Source organism: Plecotus auritus (genome assembly GCF_963455305.1).
Source record: "Plecotus auritus genome assembly, chromosome: 9".
Lineage (NCBI taxonomy): Eukaryota > Metazoa > Chordata > Mammalia > Chiroptera > Vespertilionidae > Plecotus > Plecotus auritus.
In genome coordinates, this window is record NC_137783.1 from 125,162,925 (window position 1) to 125,178,852 (window position 15,928).

Sequence of the window (15,928 nt, forward strand, 5' to 3'; positions counted from 1 at the left end):
TTGTAGGCACTGGGGAATCGGGGGTGAATATCACAGACAAAAGTCTCAGTGCCTGTTGAAATTACAATCTCGAGATATTCCTATGCACCGTTTATAAGCTTGGTTTGAGTGAAAGTCTGGTTGAGATGTCTTGTTTGATATGACCGTATTCAACTATCAGCAAACTGCTGTGGAAGGCATCTGCCCACTACACCTTGGTGTTCTGCTCTTTCCTGTAGCTCCCAGCATTGTACTGAGCCATATAGGTTTCTTTCACTCCATCAGCATCTCTCCAAAGCTCATAGAGATCCAGATTTCAAAGGTGGAGGGGATCTTCATCACCACATTACAGATGGAAAACCTGAGAGTCAGCAAGGGCACGTGCACTGTCAAGGTCACATACCTGTGAGACACAGAACAGGGAACATAACTCTAGGCTCCTCCCCAGAGTGTGCCATGCCCCCCCCCCCCGCCCCGCCACCAAGTTCTTCCCCCTGACTCTTTCTCCATTGGGTGATTTTGTTGGTATGGGAACTGCACTGCTAATAATCTCACCTCTTTCCAAAAAGGAAATGTGTTTCCCAGCCCCCGGGTTGGTCAATTCTGATAGACAGTAGCAGCCAAAGTGCTACTGAGACTGTCCCTAAAGGACACATAACCAAGAAGCCCCTTCTGTCAGTATCAGGGAGCTGGCTCTCTGCCCACACCATTCTCCAGTGGGAGGGGTTCTCTCTGTGCCTCTGTCTGTGTCTCTACCTACCTATTCTTGACTCTGTCTGATTTGTGCTGTCTTTGTCTCCACTCTGTTTATCTCTGCACGTCACTATTTCTTCCTTTCCTCTTTGTGTCCTTGGTTTTATATATCACCCCTTTCTTTCTATTCCCCACTCCTAGGCCTTCACATCACCTACAACAGTTTGAGGGGATTATTTCAAGAAAGAGCTCATTAAGACCTTTTTTTAACAGCTCAGTCTAGGGGGCTTAGAGGTGTCTGGGGAGCATGGGAGAAGCAGGAGGGGCAGGCAGGGCTTTGAAGAACTCTGGAGAGTTTCTGCTGGAGCCAGAGCTGAGGCCTGGTGTCCGGCACTTTCCTGAAATTGCTGTCAGCTCCAGGTGTACATTCAGGCTGATTCAAGTTAACACACTACGCAGCCCCTCCCATGCCAGATCCTAGGAGGGAAACAGCATGCAGGAATGAAGGGTGTGGGCATCTGGTTCTTTGATAATAATAGTACAGGGGAGGGTAGCCCTGCTGACTTTGGAGGAAGAAATCCTTGGAGTTGAGCCAGGGACACCTGTGAGAACCAGGGTTCTATGAGCAATGTATGTTAGTAAGTCTCATGTGTATAAATACTTCTATATACTTTGTGAAGTTGTATACAAGGACATTCTGGTGCATATTTGCATCTTTTGTGTTCTAAGGGATGTTCAGGAATAGATAGATGGTCCCTGATCGTGGACCCAGCCACTCTGCACTCTGACCCTATAATGAGGACCCCTTTTGATAACTTTCCCAAGGTCTGGAGGCTGGATTTTGTTGACTGAACTCACTGTCTTCTGTGGTCAGGTGGCAAATAGAATGGGCTTCTCCATCTCCATCCTCCGCTGACAGCATTCCCTTTCCCTGTATTATGTTCTCCATTTAACCATGAACTCTTGGATGGCATCTGTTCTCATGTGTATCATGTCATCCATGCTACCTTCTCTACCACTTGACCTGAGCATCCTGCTGTCTACTAGCAACAAGTGGCGCTTCTTCATCATCTTCCTGCTCTGGTAACCGTGTGACTCACCCCCAGTACTCACTGGCAGCTGTGCGTTTATCCCCGCAGGTGGCTCTCTTCAGAGGGGCAGCTGAAATCTGCACATCTCCTTTGCTTCTGGGCCGAAAGCCAGAGCTTTCTGTGTGTGTATATGTTTAGTGTGTGTGTGTGTGTGTGTCCAGCCTCAGCCTGATCATTGGGGTGCAGCACAGCTCCCAGCGGTGGCCACCTGGCCAGCTCTCTATGGTCATCTTTTTTTTTTAATTTCTTTATTGATTAAGGTATTACATATGTGTCCTCATCCCTCCATTAACCCCCCAACGCGCCCCACCCCCTCATGCCCTCACCCCCCTGGTGTTCGTGTCCATTGGTTAGGTTTATATTCATGCAAGCAAGTCCTTTGGTTGATCTCTCCTCCTTTCCCCCACCCTCCCCTATCTTCCCTCTGAGGTTTGGCAGTCTGATAGATTCTTCTCTGTCTCTGGATCTGTCCCTGTTCATCAGTTTATGTTGTTCATTATATTCCACAAATGAGTGAGATCATGTGGTATTTATCTTTCTCTGACTGGCTTATTTCACTTAGCATAATGCTTTCCAGTTCCATCTATGCTGTTGCAAATGGTAAGAATTCCTTCTTTTTTACTGCAGTGTAGTATTCCATTGTGTAGATGTACCATGGTTTTTTAATCCACTCACCTGCTGATGGGCACTTAGGCTGTTTCTAAATCTTAGCTATGGTAAATTGTGCTGCTATGAACATAGGGATGCATATGTCCTTTCTAATTTCTTGGGATATATTCCTAGAAGTAGGATAACTGGGTCAAATGGGAGTTCCATTTTTAGTTTTTTGAGGAAACTCCATACTGTTCTCCACAGTGGCTGCACCAGTCTGCATTCCCACCAGCAGTGCAAAAGAGGTCCTTTTTCTCTGCATTCTTACCAACACTTGTCGTTTGTTGATTTGTTGATGATAGCCATTCTGACAGGTGTGAGATGGTACCACATTGTTGTTTTGATTTGCATCTCTCAGATAATTAGTGACTTTGAGCATGTTTTCATATGTCTCTTGGCCTTCCTTCTGTCCTCCTTCGAAAAGTGTCTATTTAGGTCCTTTGCCCATTTTTTGATTGGATTGTTTATCTTCCTTTTGTTAAGTTGTATGAGTTCCCTGTAAAAGTTGGAGATTAAACCCTTATCTGTGATGACATTGGCAAATATGTTCTCCCGTGCAGTGGGCTTTCTTGTTGTTTTGTTGATGGTTTCTTTTGCTGTGCAAAAGCTTTTTATTTTGATGTAGTCCCATTTGTTTATTTTCTCTTTAGTATCCATTGCTCTAGGAGCAGTATCGGTGAAGAATTTCCTTCGGCATATGTCTGAGATTTCGCTGCCTGTGGATTCCTCTAGTATTTTTATGGTTTCCCGTCTTATGTTTAAGTCCTTTATCCATTTTGAGTTTATTTTTGTGTATGGTGTAAGTTGGTGGTCTAGTTTCATTTTTTTTGCATGTATCTGTCCAATTTTCCCAACACCATTTGTTGAAGAGACGGTCTTGACTCCCTTTTATGTTCATGCCTCCTTTGTCAAATATTGATTGGGCATAGTGGTTTGGGTCGATTTCTGGGTTCTCTATTCTATTCCATTGATCTGTATGTCTGTTCTTGTGCCAGTACCAGGCTGTTTTAAGAACAGTGGCTTTGTAACACGGCTTGATATCTGGTATTGAGATCCCACCTATGTACTTTGTTCTTCTTTCTCAGGATTGCTGCAGCTATTCGGGCTCTTTTTTTATTCCAGATGAATTTTTGGAAAGTTCATTGTAGGTCTGTGAAATATGCCGTTGGTATTTTAATGGGGATTGCATTGAATCTGTAGATTGCTTTGGGTAGTATGGACATTTTGATGATGTTGATTCTACCAATCCATGAACATGGTATGTTCTTCCATCTGTTTATGTCTTCCTCTATCTCTTTTTTTCAGTGTCCTGTAGTTTTTCGCATATAGGTCTTTTACCTCCTTAGTTAAGTTTATTCCTAGGTATCTTAATTTTTTTGGTGCGATGGTAAATGGGATTGCTTTTTTTAGTCTCTCTTTCTGTAAGTTCACTAGTGGTGTAAAGAAATGCCATAGATTTCTTGGCATTAATTTTGTATCCTGCTACCATGCCAAATTCATTTATTAAGTCTATTAGTTTTTTTATGGAGTCTTTTGGGTTTTTTATGTACAATATCATGTCATCTGCACATAAGGACAGTTTTACTTCTTCTTTTCCAATTTAGATGCCTTTTATTTCTTCTTCTTGTCTGATTGCAATGGCTAGTACTTCCAGTACTATTGTTGAACAGGAGTGGTGAGAGTGGGCATCCCTGTCTTGTTCCTGTTCTTAGGGGAAATGGTTTTAGTTTCTGTCCATTGAGTATGATGTTGGCTGTGGGTTTTTCATATATGACTTTTATTATGTTGAGGTATGATCCTTCTATTCCCACCTTGCTGAGAGTTTTTATCAAAAAGGGGTGTTGGATTTTTCAAATGCTTTTTCTGCATCAATTGATATGACTATGTGATTTTTATCTCTCAATTTGTTTATGTGATGTATCACGTTAATTGATTTGCGGATATTGTACCATTGTTGCATTCCTGGGATAAATCCTACCTGGTCATGGTGTATGATCTTTCTGATGTAGTGCTGGATCCAATTTGCTAGAATTTTGTTGAGGATGTTGGCATCTATGTTCATGAGGAATATTGGCCTGTAATTCTCTTTCATTGTGTTGTCTTTATCTGATTTTGGTATTAGGGTGATGCTGGCTTCATAGAAGGAGCTTGGAAGTGTTCCTTCCTCTTGAATTTTCTGGAATAGTCTGAGGAGGAAAGGTTTTAGTTCTTCCTTGAATGTTTGGTATAACTCCCCTGTGAAGCCATCTGGCCCCGGGCTTTTGTTTGCTGGGAGCTTTTTGATCTCTGCTTCAATTTCATCCATAGTTAACGGCCTATTGAGATTTTTAGAATATTCCTGATTGAGTTTTGGAAGGTTGTATTTTTCTAGGAATATGTCCATTTCCTCCAGGTTGTCTAGTTTGTTGGAAGAGAGTTGTTCATAGTATTTTTTAGTGATTTTTGTATTTCTGTGGGGTCTGTTGTTATTTTGCCTCTCTCATTTCTGATTTTGTTTATTTGAGTCCTCTCTCTTTGCTTCTTGGTGAGCCTGGCTAGAGGTTCATCAATCTTGTTTATCATTTCAAAGAACCAGCTCTTGGTTTTGTTGATCTTTTGTATTGTTTTTTTGGTCTCTATGTCATTTATTTCTGTTCTGATCTTTATTATCTCCTTCCTTCTGCTCACTCTGGGCTTTTCTTGTTGCTTTCTTTCTAATTCTTTGAGTTATAGAGTTAGATGATTTACTACCATTTTTTTTTGCTTTTTGAGGTAGGCCTGTAGAGCTATAAACTTCCCTCTCAGGACTGCTTTCATTGTGTCCCATAGATTTTGGATTGTTGTGTTTTTGTTGTCATTAGTTTCCAGGATGTTTTTAATTTCTTCTTTGATCTCATTGGTAACCCAATCATTATTTAATAGTATGCTATTCAGCTTCCAAGTGTTTGAGATTTTTGGATTGTTTTTATTGTAGTTTATTTCTAATTTTATGCCACTGTGATTTGAGAAGATGCTTGGTATGATTTCAATCTTCTTGAATTTGGGGAGACTTTGCTTGTGACCTAATATGTGGTCTATTTTTGAAAATGTCCCATGTGCACTTGAGAAGAACGTATATTCCGTGGCTTTGGGATGCAATGTTCTGAAGATGTCAGTTAAGTCCATCTGATCTAGTGAGTCATTTAGGATTGCTGTGTCTTTGCTGATTTTTTGTCTAGAGGATTTATCCAGTGATGTCAGTGGTGTATTAAAGTCCCCTACTATGATTGTATTGTTGTCGATCTCTCCCTTGATGTCTTTCAGGATTTTGTTATGTATTTGGGTGCTCCTGCGTTGGGTGCATATATGTTTATCAGGGTTATATCCTGTTGTTGTATTGATCCCTTTAGTATTATGAAGTGGCCTTCCTTATCTCTTGTTATGGCCTTCACTTTGAGGTCTATTTTGTCAGATATAAGTATTGCTACCCCAGCTTTTTTTTTTTTCATTTCCATTTGCCTGATAGATATATTTCCATCCCTTCACTTTCAATCTGTGGGAGTCCCTTGTTCTGAGGTGGGTCTCTTGTAGACAGCATATATATGGGTCGTGTTTTTTTTTATCCATTCAGCCACTCGATGACTTTTGATTGGAGCATTTAGTCGGTTTATGTTTAAAGTTATTACTGAAAGGTACTTGTTTGTAGTCATATCTATTTTTGTGTCTGTGTTCCTTCTTACCTTTTTATTTCTACTTTTTACAGTATTCCCTTTAGCAGTTCTTGCATTGCTGGTTTGGTGGCAATAAACTCCCTTAGCCTTTTTTTGTCTGCAAAGTTCCTGATTTCCCCTTCAATTTTGATTGATTGTCTTGCTGGATAGAGTATTCTTGGATTCAGTCCTTTGCTTTGCAACACTTTTTATACCTCCTTCCATTCCCTTCTAGCTTGATGTTTTTCTGTTGAGAAATAATTTGATAATCTGATGGGGGATCCTTTGTAGGTAACCCTCTGTCTCTCTCTTGCTGCCTTTAAGATTCTCTCTTTGTCGTTAATATTTGCCATTGAAATTATGACGTGTCTTGGTGTGGGTCTTTTGGGGTTGATCCTGCTTGGGACTCTCTGTACTTGTGTAACTTTTTTCTTCCACAGAAGTTTTCTGTCATTATTTTTTCAAATAGATTTTTTAATCCTTGCTGCTCTTCTTGTCCTTCTGGCAGCCCTATTATATGTATGTTACTTCGTTTCATGTTGTCCCAAAGCTCCCTTAGGCTTTCCTCCTGCTTTAAATTTTTTTTTTCTCCAGTAGCTGTTCAGATTTGGCTTGTTTCTGCACCTGATCTTCTAACTCACTAATTCGGTCCTCTGCTTCTTCTAGTCTACTGCTGAAACTTTCCATGGTGTTTTTGATTGTAACTATATCACTTTTCATTAATTCCTGATTCTTGCATAGGTTGTTGATTTTCTCATCCATCCGATGTATGAATTCCATGACCATTACTTTGAATTCTTTTTCGGTCATGTTGCTTGCTTCAATTTCACTAATTTCCTTTCTTGGCGACTCCTCATTTTCTTTCCTCTGGGGATTGTGTCGTCTCCCCATTCTGACTATCACCAGAAGGTTCAAACTTCGAGTTGCGTGGACCTGGGCCATGTGCCATGGGAGCTTCGCACCACCCGACTGTCACTGAAGTGCTCTGACACTAGGGCATGTGGCTGCCATGGGTTGGTGGGAACTAGGCTCGTCCAGGGTCAGTGTTACCAGCGTTCAGTGTGGTCTCATGTGCGCACCTAGAATCAGGGACCCCGCCTGCACTGCGCTGTTGCCGTGTGCCGAAAATGAGTCTCCTAGCGTGTGCCAGGAGTCAGAGTTTCCGTGTCTGCACCAAGAATTGAGTATCAGAGTCTCTGTTGCCTTGTGCAACTTCTCACTGAGAATCAGGGTCCCTGTGTGCGCATGCACCAAGAATTGGAGTCACTGGCTCTTAGTGTGAATGCGCTATGAGTCAGGGATCCCAGGCGCACACGGTAAGAAACAGAGTCAAGTCAGTGGTGCTCAGTGCTGCCTCTTGCTGGGAGAATCTGGGTCCCGGTCACCATGGGGGACTGGGTTGCACAGTAGCACTGTGGTGTGCCTGCACTGCGGAAAACAGACTTCTGTGTGCGCTGCAGAAAACAGACTTCCGTGTGAGCTTGCTCAGAATCGACTGCTACCCTGCGTGGGTTTCGCTTTTGGTCGCCCGATTGTGTTGCGGAGAGCAATTCCAGTCTCTGTGTGTGTGCAGGCTCAAATTCCCATGGCAGCGCTGCAGTCCCAGTGTGCACTCCCAAGCTCAAATTCCCGTAGGGGCACTGCTGCCTGAGCAAGGGACAGATCTATCAGTTACTATGGTGCTATCCGCGATCCTGCCGGGAGGTGGATAGGCTCTTTGACTCACAGAAATCTGCGGCTGGCAAGTCTGGATTCTTGTTGTCTGTTGGTCTGAAGCTGTGGTCACAGTTCTCTGTCCCCTGTGGCTGCAGGGTCCTGGTTTGCGTCTGAGATGCAACTGGGTGGAGCTGAGGCCAGGATCTTAGTCTCAAGCAGCTCTGTTTCTCAAGATGGCGTGGTCTCTGTGCCTGCACTGGCTGCCCAGAAGTGTCCGCTTTGTGCGCGGGGCTCCGCCATCTAAGACTGCCTGGTTTGGCAGCCCCTTGGAGGACCTGCAGAATCTAACTGTCCCTAGCTCACACACACACACACACACACACACACACACACACACACACACCACACATCTACATGCTCCTCTATGGTTCCCTCACTCTCTCACACTCCCTCCCTACCTTCCTGCAGGCCGCCATCTTCCCTTCTATGGTCATCTTGCTCTATCCTCATTTTACCCCTCTGTGGCCCACCCCTCAGCATGGTTAGGCTCCTCATACGATGGAGGGATATTTATTCTACGGTAGTGAGAGCTGGATCTTTTGTCTTGGAACCTTCTGTCCTTTGTGAACAGCAATTCCCTTTCTTCATACTTCCTCACTGGTTCTCTTCAGCCATGAATGCTATCTGTTGAGGTCCAACTATAGACTATTTGTGAAATATCAATTTAAAACATAAATACACAAAGAGATTAAAAGTACAGGAATGGAAAAAGATTCATCAGGTACACACTAGCCAAAAGAGAGATGAAATAGTTATATTAAGTGATGGTAAGATGAATACAGAAGTTTTTTTATTACCATATTATAAAATGTTAATTACATTTTATATATTAGTAGAAAATATTTAAAACATAATTTAAGAAGAAATTCATTTATAATATAAAAAAGTAATTAGGAATAAATCTATGAAAAATATGTAGAACCCTATGTGTAGAAACTTTACCATTAAAAAGCATATATTTTTATTGAATTCAGAGAGGAAAGGAAAGGGAGTGAGAGAAACATCAATGGTGAGAAAGAATCATTGATCGGCTGCCTCCTGCATGTCCCCCATTTGGGATCAAGCCCACAATCCAGGCATGTGCCCTTGACTGGAATCAAACCTGGGACCCTTCAGTCCTCAGGCCAGTGCTCTACCCACTGCGCAAAACAAGCCAGGGCTACAATTTTTTGAATGAAATTAAAGACAGCTAAGTGAGTGAAGAGACAGCACATGCTCATGCATAAGAACTTTTAACATTGAGAAGATATGAATTATTTTAAATCTCTCCATTGTATATTCAATTCAACTCCAATAAAAATCTCAATAGAATTATTTAAATCTTTAATAAGCTGATATATGAATTTTAAAAGAAACATAAAAAATAGATAATATTCTTTTGACAAAGAAGCATATGGAGAAAGGACCTTCACTTTATCATGAACTTGTAGTATTTAAGACTATATAGTACAGACCTAGGGATAGACAAATAGGTCAGTAGATTAGAAAAAATAGCTCAGAAACAGATTCACCTGAACACCAAATTTTGAAATATGGTAAAACTAGCATGGGAGATAAAAGGGGAAGAAGGAACATTTTATTTTAAAAAGCCAAGAAAAAATTATTGTGGCACCAAAACCAAATATAATGTCTAGTCAAGGTCGGTCACGCTCTCAGTATATGATGCTCAGAATTCCAACCCTTAATTTCTATGCAATGTGATATCCACTTAGTCATTCATAAAACAGGAATAATATCTGCCTGTAGGTATTCTTAGGGATGCTGAAGCAAGAGGAAGCAAAGGCTTCTGGTCATTGAAGTAGCACATCAGATGAAAAAGGAATACAAAAAATGTGACATTCCACCTGGCACCACTAGGTGGCAGTCAATGATTACTGTGGGGGATCATGTAATGCTAGACTAGGGAGAAGGGAGCTGAAGCCAATGAAATTTGGGAAGAGGTCCAATTTAAAGTAGGATAGTGTTGGTTGAGCATCGTCGTCCTGTGCACGGAAAGGTTGCCAGTTCACTTTGTTTCGATCTCTCCCTTCTTCTCTCTAAGCATGTCCTCGGATGAAGATTATATATATAAATATAGGAGGATAGTGAAGGGAACCCGTGTTTCTTTCTAGCTGGTTATTCATGAATGGCAGTGAGGACAGTGTGGGGCAGTGTCTATGACTTTACCTCTGGAATGGTCATTCCCAGCCTCCAGTCCTGGATCTAACAGGATTGCTAACTAATTTAGCCTAACAGTTAAGTTACTTACCCTCAGTCACTAACCCTCAGTTTCCCCATTTGTGAAATGGTGACATCTGCCTATACCAGGGGTGGGCAAACTTTTTGACTTGAGGGCCACAATGGGTTCTTAAACTGGACCGGAGGGCCGGAACAAAAGCATGGATGGAGTGTTTGTGTGAACTAATATAAATTCAAAGTAAACATCATTACATAAAAGGGTACGGTCTTTTTTTATTTTATTTCAATAGTTTTATTCATTTCAAACATTTTAACAAGAAGAATGTAAACACTAATTATTATAATTTGAAACTTCAAAAAATGGAGGAATCATAGCACAATAACATCTTATATTGAAGATGGCAAAGGCAAAATAAAATTGCCTAACAAAGGAAAGGTACAAAAGCCTTTCAAATTAAACTTAATTATAATAAAATAATTTAAAACTAAAATAAATAGAAAAGAACAAAATGTGTAAACAGTAAATTAAACATTTTCTTTAGTGCAACTTCCAAATTGTGCCTGGGACGTAGATGTAGATGGCAATGTAGACTGGGTTGAAAGGTTTTTGGTCTTTAAAACATCAACTTCAGTGGGAACAGTGTTGTTGGTCTCCTTTTTAGCTAATGCTCTGAAACTGTGCTCTCCAGGGGCGTGTCTCCCTACATCACCACGATAATGTGTCTACGCATTCCCAGGGTGATGTCAGGGAACGCGTCCACGGGCATTACAAGGAGCCTCTGGAAGATTGAGAGGTTGTTCCTTCTACTGAATGGGCGGATATAAATCCGCCCACTCAGAAGAAGGAGCTGCAGCCGTGTTTCCTGATGTTGCCATGTTAACACTGCTGCTGGTGAAGGAGCGGAGGGGAGAGCAAGAGAACCCTCCACTCTTTCGGCTCCGCGGGCCGGATAGAACAGCTGAACGGGCCGGATCCGGCCCGTGGGCCGTAGTTTGCCCACGACTGGCCTATAGTGTTGTTGTGAGTCACTCAAAGTCACAATTGAGTGCTTAGCACAAGGTAAAAAATCCTATGACTGGCCAGAACCTGCTCATCTTCATCATCATCATCTTTATTAGCCTACTCCTTTCCCAGACTTCCACAAGCCTCTGAAGCTGGGTCTTGAAATCCAGGACCTCAAGGTCAGCAGGGTCTGAAGCTACTCGGCCTACATCAGCCACTTGAAGCTTTGGGGCCGGCAGTGGGCTGCACTCGGCTCTTCCACTGCTGCTGTGTGGCTGAGAGCCCCAGTTTCACGTCTGTTGCTGAGTCTCTATTAGAGTAGACACCTCGTGGAAACGTGGGCTGTAGTCTGGAAAGCCCTGTGAAGTTGTAGAGGATCATTATAACTAGTTGGTATAATTCTTCAGCTCTCACAGACATTTGTTGAGGAGCAGAAGAGCGAGACTCTCTGCCACATAGGTCACAGCAGGCAGCAGCTCCGCTCTGCGTCTTTGTGGCTTCAGGGAGCCCCAGTGACCTTCATGTCGCCCTTTTCTCCTGGGTTCCTTAAGATCTGGCTGCTACCTGGTGAGGCTCAGCAGTCTGGTTTTCTCTAGCTTCCTCTGCTAGTGTTAGACCATGGCAGGGTGGGGAGGGTGTGTGAGTGAACACCATGGTGGCGGGTGGGACAGCCAAGGAGGAGGGCAGAGGTCAAGACCCAGACTGGGTTCAACTTAAACTGCAGCTTTCTGAGGGCTGGTTGGAACCAGGCCTTGTTGTGGTTGCTGGATGGAGGGGACCTGTAGGGCCTGGGAACTGACAGGTGGCTGTACTAAACCAGCTCCTGGGATGGGGCCGGACTTTAGAAAACTAGTGTCGGAAGATTGGGCTCATGCCCAATTCACAGATTGGAGTGTGGAGTTGTGCCTTGGGAGAATGAAGAGGAAGGGCTTACTGGAGCAGAATATGTTCCAGAATGGAAGGATCTGTACAGCATCAAACTTTCTTTTCCTATACCTCCCAAATACCTCCAATCCTGTGTGCATGCAAGCCTTATGCTCTGTGCTCTCCCCTCTTCTCTGCCTCTTGGAATAACCTTTATCCTTGGAGCTCTCATTTGGATTACAGCCGGTTATAGGGTACTTTCCTCAGTTGTAACTCCCATGTTCTGTCCTGTAGGTTTGACACAGCATATGCTGCTCTACCTTGATATTTATGGGTCTGTCCTTCAGGTTGGGAACTCCATGAGAGCAGAGACCATTCATTCATTGGTTTTTTAATCCACTTGTTAAATAAATATTGATTGAGACCCATTGCCTGGCAGTTTCTGCATTTGGTGCTGAAATTTGTGCAGAGAACCAGGACTGAAATCCAGGTCCTGACTCCTGGCCCAGTGCTCTTTATAACAGACATCCAACCTCCTGATCACCTCACCCAGAGCCTGACCACCTGGGTGTACATCAGGGAAGCAGTGATGAGTGTCCACCTTCTCTCTGAGCCCTGACAGCTGATACTTTGCAGTATTTGTGGGCAGGTATAGGAAGCTGGGAGGCACCTCTCTGCCACCTCTCTCTTCTTCCTAGATAATATCAGGCACCTAGATAATAGAGACACACATTTTCCTTTCCTGCCTCTGCCCCCTTCTCCCATGGGGCCACAGGGGCTCACTGGGCCTGGCTGCAGCCCTGGTCAGCCATTCCTAGCCATGTGACCTTGGGCAAGTCCCACTAGCTCTTCAAGCCTTCGTTTCCTCATTTCTAAAAAGGAGATAGCAAGAGCATCTTCTCCCTGAGGTGTGATGAGAATCCTCTGTGATTCTGCACCTTTAATAAGTAGTAGTTTCTGTCCTCCCTGTCCCACCCCCTCTCCCACCCACAGGCCTTAGGGCTGAAGTCCACTCCCATCCATGGTAAGTCAGGCTCCAACTCAGCAGACTCGGAGCTAGGAAGCCTGATCTTCCTCCTCTAGTACCAGATCCTAGATAGAGTAATAACAATAATGACAATAATAGTGATGATAGTAATTATAGCACCATCTATCTGTGCCAGGTATTGTTAAAGCAGCTGTCTGAAAGTAAGAGATATTTGGTGCAGCTGTGGTACAGCTTGTTGCCACAGCATGCGGCCAAATAAAAAAGGTGAGCCTAGGATATGTGAAGTGGGACATAAAAGATGCCCAGCACATCTAGGAACCTTCTTCCCAGGGCACCCAGACACCCTGTGAGCCAGGCCTCTGCTGACTCATCCTTCTATTGGGTGCTGCCTGCATCCATGTTCTAGAGGAGGAAAGGGGTGGGAGTGGGGGTAGTCGGTGGTCCATGCTCCCTCCTCAGGACACACTGGGCTTCCAGAAATTCACCCAAATGTCCAGAGTCCATGTGGCACAATACTTGCTGTGCTTTGCAGTAAAAACACAGAGCTCACACATGGACCTGAAATGAATCATCAGGTTTTCATTTCCTCATGAAAATGTTCTCCAATACACTGGCCTCTAACCAACTCCTAAACTGCTTATGACAATTCAAAATGTCATTTTCCATTCTGCCTCTGTTCTAAGGACCAGAGCAGCATAGCCAGAGAAATGGACTGTGAGAATCCCATGGAGGCAGACAGTGGCTGAAGTGTGTCTAACGATGTGAGGGTGTGCCCATCACTGGGGGGTTAGGTGTCTGGCAGAGGGTGCCTTGCGAGTTTCCTTGGGCTCTGATAGTCTGACGCATTGTCATTCTGTCTGTCAACCTTGGAACTCTCTGGAGAGGATGACACAGAGTCAACCATTGTGAGCAGGGTAGTCAGAAGAATACAGTCCTGGTTATTCTAGTTTCTAGGAGATATTTGGAAAAGTCTTGATGGATGAGGAAATTCATGAATGATTAACAACTCTCAGAGAAGCTTCTTTCCTCCATTCCGGCCTCACCCAGGGGCCATCACAGGGGCCTGGTTTCTTCTACGCTCACAGAAGAAGGGTGTGTGGCCCACCAGGTTTCCATCTTGGGTTTCAGCTGGGGAAAAATTAAAACCTGAAATAAATGGAACCCATCATGTTTACAATTGAATTTCAAAGGTCTGATTCCCTAAAATGCCCTCTTCCAACCAAATAATCTGAGCTCAGACCTATGAGCACTCAGAGCTGTCCTCTGGAGACAAGGAATGTTTACTGTCCCCTGCCCACCAAGTGTGTTGAGTCAGTCTTGCTGAAGTCGGCCAGCCTGGGACTTCAGCCACCTTCGATATCACACTGAAAAATCTTCTAAGCAGCAACAGTGACAGTAAAGATTGACATTTGTACAAAAGATTGCAATTGACAAAGTACCTCCCTGTTCATTCCCGTTTGATCCTCAGAAGACCCCCCAGTGAGGGGGAAAGTGGGAAACATACAAACCAGGAACGTGAAACTCCAAAGACACAGATCTTAAGGACTTGAGAAAAGGTAATTGGTTTCTAAGGAGCAGATCCAGGACTTGAATCTGGGGTTCTTGATTATAAATTATTCAGCTCCAGCTACTGACTGCCCTTCTTGGGGGAGATCATTTGACTTCTTGCATCAGTGCAGCCCTCAGAATAAATAAGACTTAGGAAATGAGAAGAGTTCATTTTCACAACCTTGAAAGCAAAAATGTTTCAGGGGATCATCTTAGGCTACAACCGGTCCCTGCCCACTCCTCTGCATGCCTCCTCTCCTGTGTCACAGAAGAAAATCCTTAGGTGGCTTCATTGTGGTTACATGTAAGTTCATGCTTGTTTTCATGAAGGAAGGCAGCTTGCATAATGGCTGAGAGCACAGTTTCCAGGCTTACCTCCCCTTCAGCTGTGCGGTCTTGGACAAGTTAACTAACTTCCTTGAACCTCAATTTCGCATGGCCCATCTCATGGGGATGTGATACTGACTAAATGAGCTAAAGTACTGGAGAGCTTCGCAGTGTTCGGCATGTAATAGGTGCTCATTAAGTACAGCCTGAACATCTATAATAATAAAAGTGTAATATGCTAATTAGACCGGACGTCTTTCTGGACGACCTTCTGGACGAAGCCACGGCGGTGCGGGCAGAGCCCCTTGCACGAATTTCGTGCATCGGGCCTTTAGTAGCTATATAAAGCAGACTGTAGGCAAAGGCCTCGAACTGCCAAGACTCATTCTTGCAGCCTTGACAGAACACATGCTCCATGCCAGGTGCTTCGGTGTGCATTGCTCACTGGCTCCACCCAGCAACCCTACAAGACAGGTATTATTATGCCCATTTTACACACAAGGAAATGAGGCTTACTTGCCAGCTATTATCTTTCATAAGTGTCAGAACTGGGATTTGAATTCAGCTGTCTGGCTCTTATTCGAATCTTCTGCTGTGCTGTAGACGGCCACCAGTATGTAGAGATTGGAAAGGGTGTATTATTGATTAGGATTGGTTACAGGAGCCCCCAAATTGAAGTGTCCAGGGGCTGGACCTCTAGAGTTGTGGCTCTCTCACACTTGCTGGGCAACTCTGAGCCAGTCACATCACCTCTCTGGACCTCACTGACTTTATCTGCAAACCAAGGAGGTTGACAGATTGTCTCAAAAATCCTTTCTAGCTATAGCCTGATGCAATGCACCTCAGATTTCAGAAGAGACTCCAGAACAGGATCTTTGAATGGAGGAAGCATAACAGTGACCCCTGAAATCTCAGATCAGTTTTGCTGTTTGAACCCTTGTGTTTCTGCGCAAATTCAGAATCTGCCAGAGGAAAACTCTCTAATTATCCTACAGGGACTAGACCAGCTAGTAATTACCTCTATTATTTTTAATTGTATTTTATAAGGTGCCTTTCATCCAAGATCTCAAAGGGTTTCTCAAACATTCATTAGTGGAGCCCCACCTCCCTCCTGTGTGGATATGAAAGACAGAGACTGATTTTAATGTCAGAAAGAAGAGGTGGGGGTGGGGAGAGAATGGGGGACTGAGATCCCAGGAGTAATTTCACCTCTGAATTCAAA